A 14,397-nucleotide genomic window follows, 5' to 3' on the forward strand; every position below is an offset into this window, starting at 1 on the left:
AGCTGCATCATTACTTTCTCGGCCACCCCATCACGGTGGTCTCGTCTTTCCCTTTGGGCGAGATAATCCGGAGCAAGGAGGCCACGGGAAGAATAGCTAAGTGGTCGGTCGAACTCATGAGTGTGACTCTCACTTACGCGCCTCGCAAGGCCATCAAATCGCAAGCCCTGGTGGACTTCATCGCGGAATGGACAGACTCCCAGCTCCCCCCGACCCAGGTCCAGGCGGAACTATGGACAATGTATTTCGACGGGTCACTCATGAAAACGGGGGCCGGGGCTGGTCTGTTGTTCATCTCACCCTTGGGCGTCCATATGAGGTATGTCATCAGGATTCACTTTGCCGCATCCAACAACGTCGCGGAATACGAGGCCCTCATCAACGGTCTCAATATTGCCATCGAGCTAGGAGTCCGACGCCTCGACGTCCGAGGTGACTCCCAACTCGTCATCGACCAAGTAATGAAAACCTCGAGCTGCCACGACACAAAAATGGAGGCGTACTGCAAAGAAGTCCGCCGACTCGAGGACAAGTTCCGTGGTCTCGAGCTTGTCCATGTTGCCCGACGCTACAATGAGGCAGCCGACGGACTCGCCAAGATCGCATCAACTCGAGGCACGGTGCCACCTGACGCGTTCTCAAGAGACCTCCACCAACCATCCGTCGACTTAGGCTCGGGGCCTGGCATCGACGCTGCTCCTGCCCAATCAAGCCCTCACACCATCAACATACTCTTGATGGCGGCTGAAGTGATGGAGGTAGAACGGCAGCATGGTCGACCATTCGACTGGCGCACACCGTACCTCGACTGCTTAATCCGCATCGAGCTGCCAGAAGATCGGTCAGAGGCCCGTCGTATCGCTCGACGGGCCAAGTCATATGTGATCTATGGCGAAGACAATGAGCTATATCGACGGAGCCCGACGGGGGTCTTACAGCGTTGCATCACCGTGGAAGAAGGCCGAAAACTCCTCGAGGACCTGCACTCGGGGGCTTGCGGCCACCACGCCGCTCCGCGGACCCTTGTAGGAAACGCTTTTCGACAAGGCTTCTACTGGCCAACGGCCGTGGCGGACGCCATCGAGCTCGTACGCTCGTGTCATGGGTGCCAGTTCTACGCCAAGCAGACGCATCTGCCCGCCCACACTCTTCAGATGATCCCCATCACCTGGCCGTTTGCGGTGTGGGGGCTCGATTTAGTAGGACCTCTACAAAAGGCGAAAGGAGGATACACCCATTTGCTGGTGGCCATTGACAAGTTCTCCAAATGGATCGAGGCTCGACCCATCACCAAAATCCGCTCCGAGCAGGCCGTCCTTTTCTTCACCGACATCATCCATCGGTTTGGGATCCCCAACATCATCATCACCGACAACGGCACCCAGTTCACCGGCAAAAAGTTCTTGGACTTCTGCGATCAGCATCACATCCGTGTGAACTGGTCTGCAGTAGCCCACCCTCGAACTAACGGCCAGGTCGAGCGTGCCAACGGCATGATTTTGCAAGGACTCAAACCAAGGATCTACAATCGATTGAAGAAATTCGGCAAGAAATGGGTCGAGGAGCTTTCCTCAGTCCTATGGAGCCTTAGGACAACACCAAGCAGGGCCACAAAATACGCCCCGTTCTTCATGGTCTACGGCTCTGAGGCTATCCTCCCCACAGACCTCGAGTATGGGTCACCTCGACTCAAGGCTTACAACGAGCAATCAAACAAAGAGACTCAAGAAAACGCGGTCGACCAACTCGAGGAGGCTCGAGACATGGCCCTCCTCAACTCTGCCAGATATCAGCAGAAACTTCGACGCTACCACGACAAGCACGTGCGCAAGAGGGACCTCAACGTAGGCGACCTTGTCCTACGACGCCGGCAAAGCAATCAAGGACGCCACAAGCTGACTCCACCTTGGGAAGGCCCGTATGTGGTGGCCGAGGTCCTTAAGCCAGGAACGTACAAGTTGGCGGACGAGAAGGGGGCGGTCTTCACCAACGCATGGAACATCGAACAGCTACGTCGATTCTACCCCTAGAAGTTCCAAACTTACGTTCCTATGTACATTTTGTACCAAGACTTTATAAACGAATGCATGAATAAATAAAGTCTTTCCCTCGAGCAACTTCTTTTTGCACCAAAAGAGTTACAAGTCATGATCTCGACGTTAGAAGGGGGCGCCGACTATGACCCATCATAGTCGACACCCCCTCGGGGGCTACCAGGGGGACGACCCCCCCCCCTCAACCCGAAAGCGTGTCGAAAAAGCCAAGAAGTTTTCTTTTCTTACTTAGTAATCCTTGCACGGTTCGAGTAGCTAAGGCACCTCGAGCCCCTCAAAGGCCGAGGGGCAATGAGGTGGAGAACTCCTAAGCCCCCGGGCTACGGAAACTCCACTCACTTCCCCACCATTGAGGTAATCGAGGTGGGTTTTCACGAAAGATCGAGCAAGGGATACAAACGTAGGAACAAAGGGAAATAAAAGAACCTCGAGCGGAAAGACAAATAAGCATTTAACAATCACAAAAAGATACTGTATCGCTTAGCAATAGAATTAACAAAGTATCATACAAGGGGCCCCAGGCGCCCTGAGCAGGCTCACAGGCCTCAGTCCGCGGCACGATCCTCACCGACCTCGCCTCCGCCGGAGCTAGCCTCAGGAGGGAGCACCTCAGGCTCAAAAAGCTTAGCCAACCTTTCCCCAGGAGCCTCCGCGTCGTCGATCAAGGCATGGAGCCTCTCCTCGTTCTCCGCGTCGGTCTTGGAGATGTCGGTGACGAAGCCGTGAGACACCACCTCCATGTCGTAGGAGAAGCCCAAGCAGACAACCGCCATCGCCCGCTTCACCCCGATGTGGAGGGCATCGCGCACCCGATCTCGCAGTGTCGTGCCTATGTAGCACAGCTGGTCGACCAGGGCGTCGCCTCGAGCACCCTCCCTCGACTCATCTATGGGCTCGACCTCCCAAGAGGTCGAGAGATCACTTATCACCGTCCGAACTCGACGGTTCAAAGCAACCTCCGCCTCGAGCTGAGCCTTGGCGTTCCGAGCCTCGGCTTGGGCGGCCAGGAGTTCGTCCTTGAGCCCTGCAAAGGCCAATACAAGAGACCTTAGGAAAAACCAAGCACACCCCGAAAAAACAAATCTGATAGAGGAAACGTACCGCGTACGGTCTCCTCTAGGGCCGTGTTCTCGCCGACCAGCCTGGTGTTGGCCCTCTCGATCTCTTTGTTGGAGCGTGCCAGCTCGGTGTTGGCAACGCGGAGATCCTTGATCGCCTTGCCAGCCTGAACAATGGCCCCACTCTTCTCCAGCAGCTCTCCCTTCAGACGTTCAACGTCGTCAGAGAGCCTGCAGGATTGAGCCCGCTCCGCCTCGAGATCTTTGAGGGCCTTCTTCTTGGTTTCCTCCGCGGCGCTCCTGGCGATCTCGCCGTTCACGTGCTCCACCTTCATCCTTTGGAAGGACTCTCGAAGGGAGTCCAGTTCGGTTTTAAGAAGGCCCTTCTCCTTGTCCAGGTCTGCGATAACGCTCTTGTAGGATAGGGCCTCCTCCCGGGCTTTGGACGCGGCCTCCTCGACCGTAAGAGCCCGCTCCCGTAGCAGCATCGTCTCCTCCTCCGCCTTCTTTGAGGCCTCTCGGGCCTCGGCCAAGGCAGCCTCCCTCGCCTTCTTCTCCTCCTCGAGTGCTATGAGATCATTATAAGCTTTAAGGAGCTTTTCCTGCGACTCGAGGAGTTGATCCTTGAGGAGGGGAAGCTGCTCCCAGCCGCCTCTCGTGGCGTGTATGAAACTAGACATGATGCGGGAGGTCTCTTTCATATCCTACGAACCAAGGATCGAACGGTTAGAGCGCAAAACCAAAAGGCTCCACGAGGGTTGAAGATTGAAAAGCACTTACGAAATAAGCCGGGCCGAGCCCGTTGTTGATAATGCCTGAGAGGAGCCCCACCACATGCTTCATCCAAAGGCGGAGCTCCTCGACGTGCTCCCACATCTCTGCCTCCTTCCGATCGTCCAGAAATATGTTAGGCTCGGACGGGTCGTGGGAGGCCCGGATGCGGATCCGATCGGGGCACCAGTGCTCCATCTCCCGGTCGGCCCGCGCCTTTACGCCACGGATGAGGTCCTCGACGGTCTCGAGAGAACCCCCATGGCGCAAGAACAGGTCGACGAGGCATGGGAACCGCCCGTCGTCATCCACCGTCTTCCAGGTCCCGTCTTTGGTCCCTGACGTCCCAATCTCATCCTCCTCGGAGGGAAAGCGGTCCTCCCATGCCCGACGCTCCTGGAGGAACCCTGGGGCGATCCCGTCCATGCTGTAGATCGTCCTCTTGATCTCGGACTCGGGGTCGGTGGGGGTGCGCATCATGCAGGCGAGCGCCACCACTCCGTCCGCTCGCCCCGGCTCTGCTCGGATCGCGGCAGGTGCCCCCGGGAGGAGCCACGCTGGGGTCGGAGGGCCATACACCGACAGATCCTCTTCCTGCTCACCGGGCCCTTGCAGTTCCGGCAGGACTGGCTGGGCCGGACCTTGGGGTGGGGGCTCGAGCAGCCCCTCCTCTTGACCCCCCTGCTGCTGTTGTGGCTGCTCCTGCTGCCGTAACTGCTGCTGCTGCTGCTGTTGCTGCTCCCCCGGCTGGGGTTGCTGTTGTTGTTGCTGCTGCTCCAATGACGGCCGCGTCGCCTCGCGCTCCCGCCTTTCCTCCTCCTCCTCCTTCTTCTTTTGCTCCTCGAGGGTGCGGAGGTCGGCGGGCCAGGGAGTCCGTCCCACGGCGTGGGAGGTCGACGTTTCCTCCTCCATAGGGCGGGCACCCCCAGACGCTTCGTTACCATCAGATGTGTCGCTAATGGTGTTGGGTTCCCCCTCGACCCCCAATCGAGGGGGCTCGGGGGCTCCCTCTGACGCTTGCGTCTGGGGCGCCTCACCACGAGTAGGCACGGGACGAGCCGAAGCCCTCTCGACGCCGGCTGGAGGTTGGGAGTCGGAGGAGCCTACAAAGCAAAACGTAAGGGTCAGACTTTATAGTAACCGACACAAGAACATCACAAGGCCCAGAAATAAACTACGAACCTGGTTCCTTGCAGGCGGCTCCCACTTTGAGCCTCTTCGCCATAGACGGCTGGGCCTGCTCGAGGGTCCGCTTTAACCTAAGAAAAGATCGGCATGTGAGGAAAGGCAGACGAGCAGGAAGACAAAAACCGCAACACCAAAAAGGCTCACCCCACAGGAAGAACAGCTCGCCTCCCGCCACCTCGATCGGTGGGCCTCGAGCTACACCGTGTTAGAGCTCCAGGCCTCTCGAGGGCAGGCGCTGGGCTAGGCGCGTCAGTCCCCGCCCGGCGGGCGTTGGGACTGGCACTCCTGCGGCCGGTCCCTCCTTTCTCGGAGGCCGCGGCGCGGCCACGGGTAAGCGACCCTGTCGCCTGGGCCCTAGCATGGCCGCTCTCCCTGGGCGCCGGGGGAGGGCACGGAGCGACTTGACCAGCCACGGGCGCAGGAGGGGTGTCGGCGCGAGGGCGGTGAGATCCGCTCGGACCCTCCTTTGGAGCCTCCACCCGGGGGCGTCGACATCGCCTCGAGGTGGACCCTCGAGGATTCGGTCCAGACGCGACGCCATCCCCTCGGAATCGTCGCTGTCGTCGCCGTCGTCATCATCATCATCGGGGGATTCTTCTTTAGGCTCCCCCCTCTGCCTGGATTTGGCTCGACGCACGTCTAACGCTTGACGGTCGAGGTTCTTCTTCTTCTCCCCCTTCTTGGCAGAATCCTTGGCGGACTTTAACTTTTCGGCGGATTGGCGCCGTCTGTCGCGATCGACCTCGTCCTCCTTTACCGGAGGCCTCGAGGATCGGACGTCAATCCGTCCCTGTCGAAATAAAAGCAGTTTTAGAAAAGAAAAAGAAAGGGGAAGAAAATAAACCCAGAACCGAGGCTGCGCGCATGGAGAAAACATACCAGATCGATCGAGCCAGCATCTGGCCTCAGGGGGAAGCCGTTGACATGCTCTGGCTGAAAATCACCGGCAATTGCAGCCCTGACTCGGGCTGCGACTTCGTCATCCGCCGGAGCCTCGTTAGACATCCGGCACGCCTCAAGGTCCCGAGATGAGACGCCAGGGCCCATCTCATCCATCCTCAACGGCCGAGACATCAAAGGGAGAACTCTCCGGTGATGGACGGCCGAGAGGACGAGGGTGGCAGTCAAGCCCTCCGAACGCAGTTTCTTCATGGCGTCGAGGAGGGGGTCGAGCCGGGATTGATGAACTTGAACGATGCCATATGACCAGTCCGCTGGACGTTCCATGATCAGGCGGCCCGAGTAGGAAGGCAGGAGGTTGTCGTCGTTCCGCAGATAAAACCACTGGGAGTCCCAGCCGGCGTGGTTGGTCGATAACCCCACCGGGATGTACTCCCGCGGCCTGTCCGTCTTCCCCGTCTTCTGCACAAGGTTGAGGCATCCCGCCCGCACGGGCTTCCTTATGCCCGTGGTCCCGGTGGGGGCATGGAAAAGCTCGCCCCTGTAGAGATGGAGCCACAGCTCCCAGTGTGGCATCATCCCCAAGTAGCCCTCGCACACGGCGGCGAAGACCGCCGCGACGGTGATGGCTTTCGGGGAGAAGTGCTGGAGCTCCACCCCGTAGTGGAAGCAGAGGGCCCGCATGAAGCCACTAGGGGGCGCGCCCAGGCCGTGGCGGTGGAACTTGGCGAACGATACCACATAGCCCTCTGGTGGCTGGGGCTCCCTGTGGCTCGCCGGCGGCGCGATCCACTCTGGCGATGATAACGAGGTACGGCGACGCAGCAGTCCCTCTTTCTCGAGCTCTAACAACCGGCGCTCCATCATCAACGACGGGCGCTAGTCGTCGGCGGCGACGAGTCTTACAGGCATCACGACCGGAGGGATGGCGAACCCGCTGCTGCTCGAGGTATCGTGTGCGCGTGAGACGGCGAGAAAGCTAGGGCGGCAAGAAGGCTAAGACGAGAAAGAAGATGGGAAGCGGAGGAAAGAACGGCGGCGGTGCCGTGGCGTATTTATAAGCCGAGATTCGCCAACGGACAGATCCGAGAAATGAGGTAACGTCCCCCCATAAATGCGCTACCTAACAGTCTCTCCCCCTTCACAGGCCTGGCGCTCCGAGTTCCGCGCCGATACGGTGTCGAAACGTCACCCGCCTAAAAAGGCGCGCCCAACGGGCAGAAAGGCGAACCGTCACGGCCACTCCCTTCCGTCGTAAGCCAAGGGGCGTACCCGCAAGAGTCTCGAGAGGTCGATGGCTGGCCCGCCGAAAGGGTTCGACAGCTGATCTCGAGCACCAGAGTCAGGGATCTCCAGCGAGCGATCGAAGATCGAGGCCTGCCTCGAAAGCTCGCTGGCGATGTCCAAGGTAGGGTCGAAATAGTCGAGAGGAATCCCCCCGGCGGGAGGCATCGAGCCGCTGGACTCTATCGAATGAGACCGGTATCCCCGACCACGTCAACCCAGCTTTATGAGAACGCCTCCGGGCTACAGCTGACCCCCTCGAAAGGGGCACAGGTTCTCACTTGGACTACCCGCTAAGAACTCAACCTGGGGTAGAAGACGCTCGCTCTATCGAGAGTACGTCGAAAGCTCCACGCAAAACGAGCCGATCAGAACCTACCACCACAGGTGTCGATAGCGTTTCTGCAAGCTAGGCAATATAACCCTCGAAGGAGTCAAAAACTCCTTCAAGGGCTCGGGGGCTACCCCCGCGGGGTCGCTCGCGCGCCCCCACGGAAGCTCGATCACAGAAACAAAGCCTCCACTCGAGCGCCAGCGCTCGAATGGAGACTCGGGGGCTACAGTTGAGGGTGTTAGTAAGGGGTACCCTCACTGACGCGCCTAACAAGATTATCCGTACGTCGAAGCCCTCAACTCGACGCCCTGGCCGCGCGTATGCGTAGCGATCGACGGCTTTGGCCTCGAAGACGGAAATAGCGTCGAGCGAATCGATCGGGGGTCGAGCGCCAACTACCGTTGAATACGGAAGTGGGCTCGAGCGAATCGGGCGGCGCCGAGCGCAAAGACACTGTCCGCCGCCTGATGCGCGCACGTGAGCCGAGGCATTAAATGCGGCTGAGGCTTCCCCACCTAACACGCAGGTCACGGGGGGCGTGATAGGGAACATGCATCCGTCCCATTGATCTTTTTGCAGCCTTCCCGCCGAACGACCCAGGGCCTGACAGGGCGCGGGAAACGAGGATGGGACGTCTAATCGGGACCCCCTCGAGACATACAAGGTCAGCGCTCCGGATATCGTTAGGATACATGGCGTCCGACCCTCGACCGAACAAGGTTCCCTCCTAGGACTTAGGGGGCGTCGACCGATAACGCCATAACCGCCCCACCGGGTCTGCCGCCATACCGTACGAGCGTGCCACCATTGAATCAACACAATACGGCGCGCAGAGCAGGATGCAGGGGCACGCGTAATCATCACCGGGCTATCACGACAGGACGGCTCGAGGCCATGCCAGGTACGGAAGCCTCGAGTAGGTCAGCGCTCCATGCTGCTATCGGCTCCTATTCTGACACCTATACATGTACCCTGGGTCTCTCCTTGGAACTATAAAAGGAGGGACTCAGAAATAGACCGAACGGGACACAAGACCACGCTCATACGTAGCAGAGCTCCACACTTCATACCACGCTTGTATACACCCCTGTACAAGCACTTAGGTGCAAGATAATACAAACTCTCTCTCCCCCGCTGGACGTAGGGCTTTCTCTTGCCCGAACCAGGATAAATCTCTGTGTCTTCTTGCATCACTATCTGGGAAAGGGAGCACGCATACAAATTTACTCGTTGGTGTGACCCCCGGTGGGGAAAACACCGACACGATTAATCTTCTAAATCAACATCAAATTAGATTTAATCAGAGCCAAGGGGCTAGTCGTTCTATACTCGTGCGCTGCCATGGCGGCAAAAAATTTCCAAGCAAATTAGATAAGCATGAAAAAAAATTCAGAACCATTCGGCACTACAATCTATCTAATCCTAAGATTTTTTGAGCCAAAAAAAAAAATGCAGAACCTATCTGGTTGCGACTTTGCTAGTTTGAAATTCATCGATCCCATCACCTTCTCCTCCTGCTGCCATTCCTCTTTGTGCAATTACTTCTGGGTGGAAGCTGCAGCACCAAATACCTCATAGCACAGTTACTTTTGGCTGCATTGGTTATACTAAATTAGAAATACCTGAAACTTGAAAAGAGGCTTGCGTTCAGTTTTTCAAAAATTGGTAGCACTTGATCCATTGAACGAGCTATCCGATCTAAATCAAGCTATCCGATCTAAAAAGAGCTGTAAACAAGCTATCTGATCTAAAAAGAGCCGTCAACAAGCTATCTGATCTGAAACTACAAAATCAACCATAAGCAACTTAGCTACAATAATCTGAACCTGGATAGAGAAATTACGGGGAGGAGTTGGAACCCAAATATGACAACATTTTATGGATCAGGAAATGAACCAACAATGTCAACTCAGGATAGTAGTGTCATTCTCCTTAAGCAGCAATATCGTCGAAGCAATAGTACCCAACCACTGGATGATAACAGAATTAGGTACCCATGGTTCTTAACATAGTTATGGCTCAAGCAGGTTAGTTCTATATTTTAATCATTTGTTGTAAAATTAGACATAAATAATCCCTAGCTATCACCAAATAGCTAAAGATTCACAATTAGGAATTTAGATCGATGTTCAACATACTTGAACTGCAAGCGACCAAAGAAAGCATGGGTTATCAAAGAGATGAGCTGGTGTCAAATGCTTTAAATCTTTCTAGACAATTAAGAGAAAGGAAACATGTTAGCTAGACATTACTGTAATCTATTCATTCAATTAGTGAAACAAAGTGTGTGCATATACAGAAGTAACTAAATCCACATATACATCTTTGTTTCATACAGAATTCATTCAATTTCTTGAAGGATTGTTGCCTGACTGACATGGAACGAATATTTGATACAACCACGACATGATATATGTGTTTTCAAAAAGACAATTTCCCCTTTGTCTATAAACAAAACAATGGAGTCGAGATACAGAAGAAGGGAATCCAAAAAAAAATCTGGCCAAAGTATGCCCAAAATCTGCAGTGTAATGATGACCTCCTACAAAAATCGAATGAATTAACTAATTACTTGCAAGGTTCACCTACCTTCAGACAATGGTCAATCAACCAACAGACAATAGGAGCAGAAATCAATTAACTAATTACTTGAAAAATTAAAAAATAGAAGCCATAATAGGAAAAATTAAAATTATAATTCAACTAATCACCATGGCCAAGGGGTTGCAACATTTTTTTTGGTCAAGTACTAAGAATTGCCATTGTTGCTGATCTGAATGTTAATTTAGTTTAGGCAATGACTTCAGTATGCTGATCTGAATATATGCACACACTTCTGTATGAATAAAGACCAAATTCACAGGTTTCCTTGCCACTATATATAGCAGCACAATGCATGACACAGATGAGCTTTACTCGAGCTAGCTGTTGGCTTACCACAGGTTATTAGTGTTGTCAGTAGCATTTGCTGTTCGATAGCTCTAAGTCCAGGTTCAGCACTTTCTCTGCCTCGTCCCACATGCATTTTTTTCTGAATGGTATTGAGTGAATACCAAACTGGAACCTAGTATATTCATCCAAAAACGACTAAGCATAAACATGGACAAACGCAGTTGGAGGATTCCATGACTAACTAAGGAACGATTTAGTGGAAACTGAATGAATGGTTAAGTTGAAACTTACATACAACAATGGGTCAGGCATTCTAACGAGCCTGTGGTGGACGGCTGAAGCACCCATGCCTACCAAAATAACACGAGGAAAGCCTGCTTGCACATGGAGCTTCACCTGGCGTTCTCTTTGGCCGATGGACGAACCAAGGTGAATGGCATCGCAATTTCCCATCCTCCAAAAGTCTGAGCCAACCGACGAATCTGCCTAAATAGCGAGCATCGAGTCTGCGCCCTTCTGCCTCCCGTGTGTCGGGCTGACCATCGAATCCCAATTCCCAAGGGCCTAGGTTGGTTGCCGTCACGACTGGCACCGAAAACTGAGGCCAAAGCAGCGGTGGGTACCAAGGGTAAACTTTCCACCGAGATCGACGGGCGAGGGCGATGTAAAGTCCACCGCTCTGGCTGGCTCGGTCGCTGGGGCTTGGTGAGGGCGGCCGCTGCGTGCGACGGCGAGGGCGACGGCGCGCAGCGAGGCCAGCGGGCGAGGGCGACTGCATACGAAGGAGAAGCGATGGATTTGGCCTGGCCTCTCCTGATGGTACGGTGGCACGACCTCTAGCGACCGAACACAAGATGGAGGATCGTGAGCAGAGTTGGTCGCTATAGCATGAGCACACGAGGATCGTGGATGGTGCGAGGTCATCAGTTATGCACTTCTAACGGGGGTTGCAGTGAAGGAAGAGCGCGGTAGGGTTTTTTTTTGACGAGGGGGTGGCTGTAACATCCCTGATGTTACGGTTACTAAAATTCGGATCATGGCATCATCAGCATTGCACAGCATAGTTGTTAAGCACACCTTGATGCATCAACTTAGAATGAGTTTAATTTGATTGAATGTGCTTAGGGAATTAAAGTGTGTTTATTTTGTATATTGATGCTTGAGTTGGTTGCTAAAACCCTAGGGTAAAGGTTTTCCGAAGGCTTAGGGGGGAACCCCGATTTTTGAACCCTAGATTTGCCCCCTTTTGCACAATTTAAAAACTAAGCAAAATTTGAAGTTGAGTTCAAAAGCAAAGTTGTAGATCTTGTCAATATGTACAACTTTGGTGTTTTGAGTTTTTGAAGTTTCAATACAAAATTCAAAGTAATTTTCAAAATACAGGTTTCTAGAAAGTGTCCCCTTTTCCATTTTGAAACTCCAATTCAAAATCTACTTGGAATTTTGAAAAGTGACCAACATGAAAGTTGTAGAGCTAAAAAATTTGAACAACTTTCATTTTGGTAGTTTTTCAAGTTGTTTGGGAAAATCAAAAGTAATTTTGGAAACCCTGATCTGCCCCGATTTAAAATTTTGAATTCCTCCAAATTGGAGTTTGAACTTCAAACTGTTTGGTCAAATTCACCATGTTCCACTCAAAATTAGCTCTGGTCACCAAAATATGATTTGTAGCTTATAAAATTTTACACAACTTTTGTTATGGTGGAATTTTGACTGTAGTTCAAATTTTGGCCGAATTTCACAAAATTCAGAAAAGGGGGGATAAGGGTCAGCTACAGTGATCCGATATGGATCACGGCGCCCCTGTCCAGCGCGGCCACCGCGCGCGCAGCGCCGCGTGCGCGCGTGCAAGCACGCAGCCTGCCTGCCTGCTAGCGTCGCCAGGCGACGTGGACGCCCCAGGCTCGCTCCCTTCTCCCCTTTGAGCACCAGAGTGGGCGACGCCGCGCGTTTCCTCCGTCCTGAGCCAAAGAACCCCGACGAGCTTCTCTCTCCAATTCACCGCAACCAATCCTTCCCGAGCCATATCGAGCAACCCAGAGCATTCGCCACCTCCTTGCGGACCCAGTGCACCCCCTAGCTCATCTTCTAACTCACTCAATTGCCAGAACCTCTCTGTTCTTCTCCAACTCCGGTCGAGACCGCCGCCGTGAACTCCCTCCGTGGCCACGTAGTTCTAGTAAGTGGCACGCCTTACTCGTGGTTGTTTCCGGTCCCTCTTCAGCTCCTACAGCTCATGCGCTCACTCTTTCTTCTTGGACGCGAGCAGGATCGCCGGAACGACGCCGTTGAGCTCAGAGCGTCCGCCCGACGACACCGCCTCCATCGCCAGCGACCTTGGCTACTTCCCCGAGCCTTGCAGCGTGAGCACCACCCTCCCCAACCTCCGTGAAAGCTTTCTAGCCCGTCCGTTGGCACTCTACTGGGCCCTAGTGGCCAGCCGATGGTCGGCCATGGCGGTCGCCCGCCTTTCTCGTGGCCGAGGTGGAAGGGATATGGTAGAGCGTGAATGGAAGGTGTCAAAGGGGTCGCGAAGTCGAGGCGGAGCTGATGCGCACGCGCGCGGGGGCCGAGGACCTTGCTAACGGCCGCCGGAGCTGCGGCAGTGCCGTCGCGCGTGAAGGACACGGAGCTGACAAGTGGGGTCTTCCTGTCAGCGTCACGCAGAGAGGAGAGGAGGGGGAGCCTGACGAGCGGGACCCGCCCGTCAGTGTCCGCATGAAGGGGGCGCAGCGCGCGCAGCGTCCGCGTGGGCCGAGCGGGAGTGGGTCGGCCTGCGGGCCGATTTCCGGCCTATTGCTGCAGTGTTTTTCTTTTTCTTTTTAAGCAGTTTTTGATTTATATTTGAATTTGTGTAATAAATCTTGTGCACTGATCCAAAAATCATGGAAATTTTTGTGTGGATTCCCGGAAACAAGTAGAACACAGGAAAAATATTAGCTTTTATTTTCTGATAGTTTTCATATATTTAAGAATGGTCTCTTTTAATTAATGAATAAAACTTCCAAGAATTTTCATAATTTCTGAGTATGTCAAAAAATCACCAAAAATTTGGATAATGTTTGATTAAAATATTATTAAACCCTTATTTAGTAATTAAATAATAATTCTAAGATAATTAGATAATGATTAGTTAAATTCTCAAAATTAGGGTTTGGGTGATTTTGGGATTATGTGATGACCTGAGGTCATTGACCTTAATGACCTTTGGCATTTAATTATTGTTTGGCATTGATGCTTAATTGTTGTCATTAATATTTAATTAAAAATTAATTAAGATAAAAGGATTAATAATTAGTTAATTTAGGATAATTATGAATTAAGAGAAGTCCTAATTTACAGATGCAACCACTTGGGTAAAGACTCTAAGGTGGTAAACAACTTTAATTTTTATTCTGTGTTGCACCGAGAAGGCAAGTTGTACTCGACTTGATCCTTCTGGCATAATTGTCATACACATGTCATGAGCATTCATCATTTTACGTGTAGTGCACGTGACCGAAGGAGCGACCGTTGAACCGAACCCCGAGGTCGGTGCTCCGTTCGAGGAAGTCGGACCCGAGACTTGGGAAGTCTCCGAGGGACCCTCTCTGCCCTGCAACCAAGGCAAGCCCCGGATGCATTAACCCCTCCTTGAATGTTTTGAACCTTTTATCACTTATGAATTGAAGATGCTGCATTAGGTAGTCGAGAATTGGGTTAACCTACTTGCTGCATTTACTACCTTGATATTTGTTATCTTGTCCTTGGCACCTATTTTGTTTTAAAACTGCGTAGTGATGCTTAGCCCTGCTACTAGATAGGTTTTCAAATAAGAAAGTTTGAAGGGTTGTTGTGGAATACAGTTATGGTCAATGATGTTTCAACTTGAGACCGGTCGGTGGACTTGCTTTAAGAATGGAGTCTTAAAGTGGTG

This window comes from Sorghum bicolor, chromosome 5 (genome assembly GCF_000003195.3).
Source record: "Sorghum bicolor cultivar BTx623 chromosome 5, Sorghum_bicolor_NCBIv3, whole genome shotgun sequence".
Lineage (NCBI taxonomy): Eukaryota > Viridiplantae > Streptophyta > Magnoliopsida > Poales > Poaceae > Sorghum > Sorghum bicolor.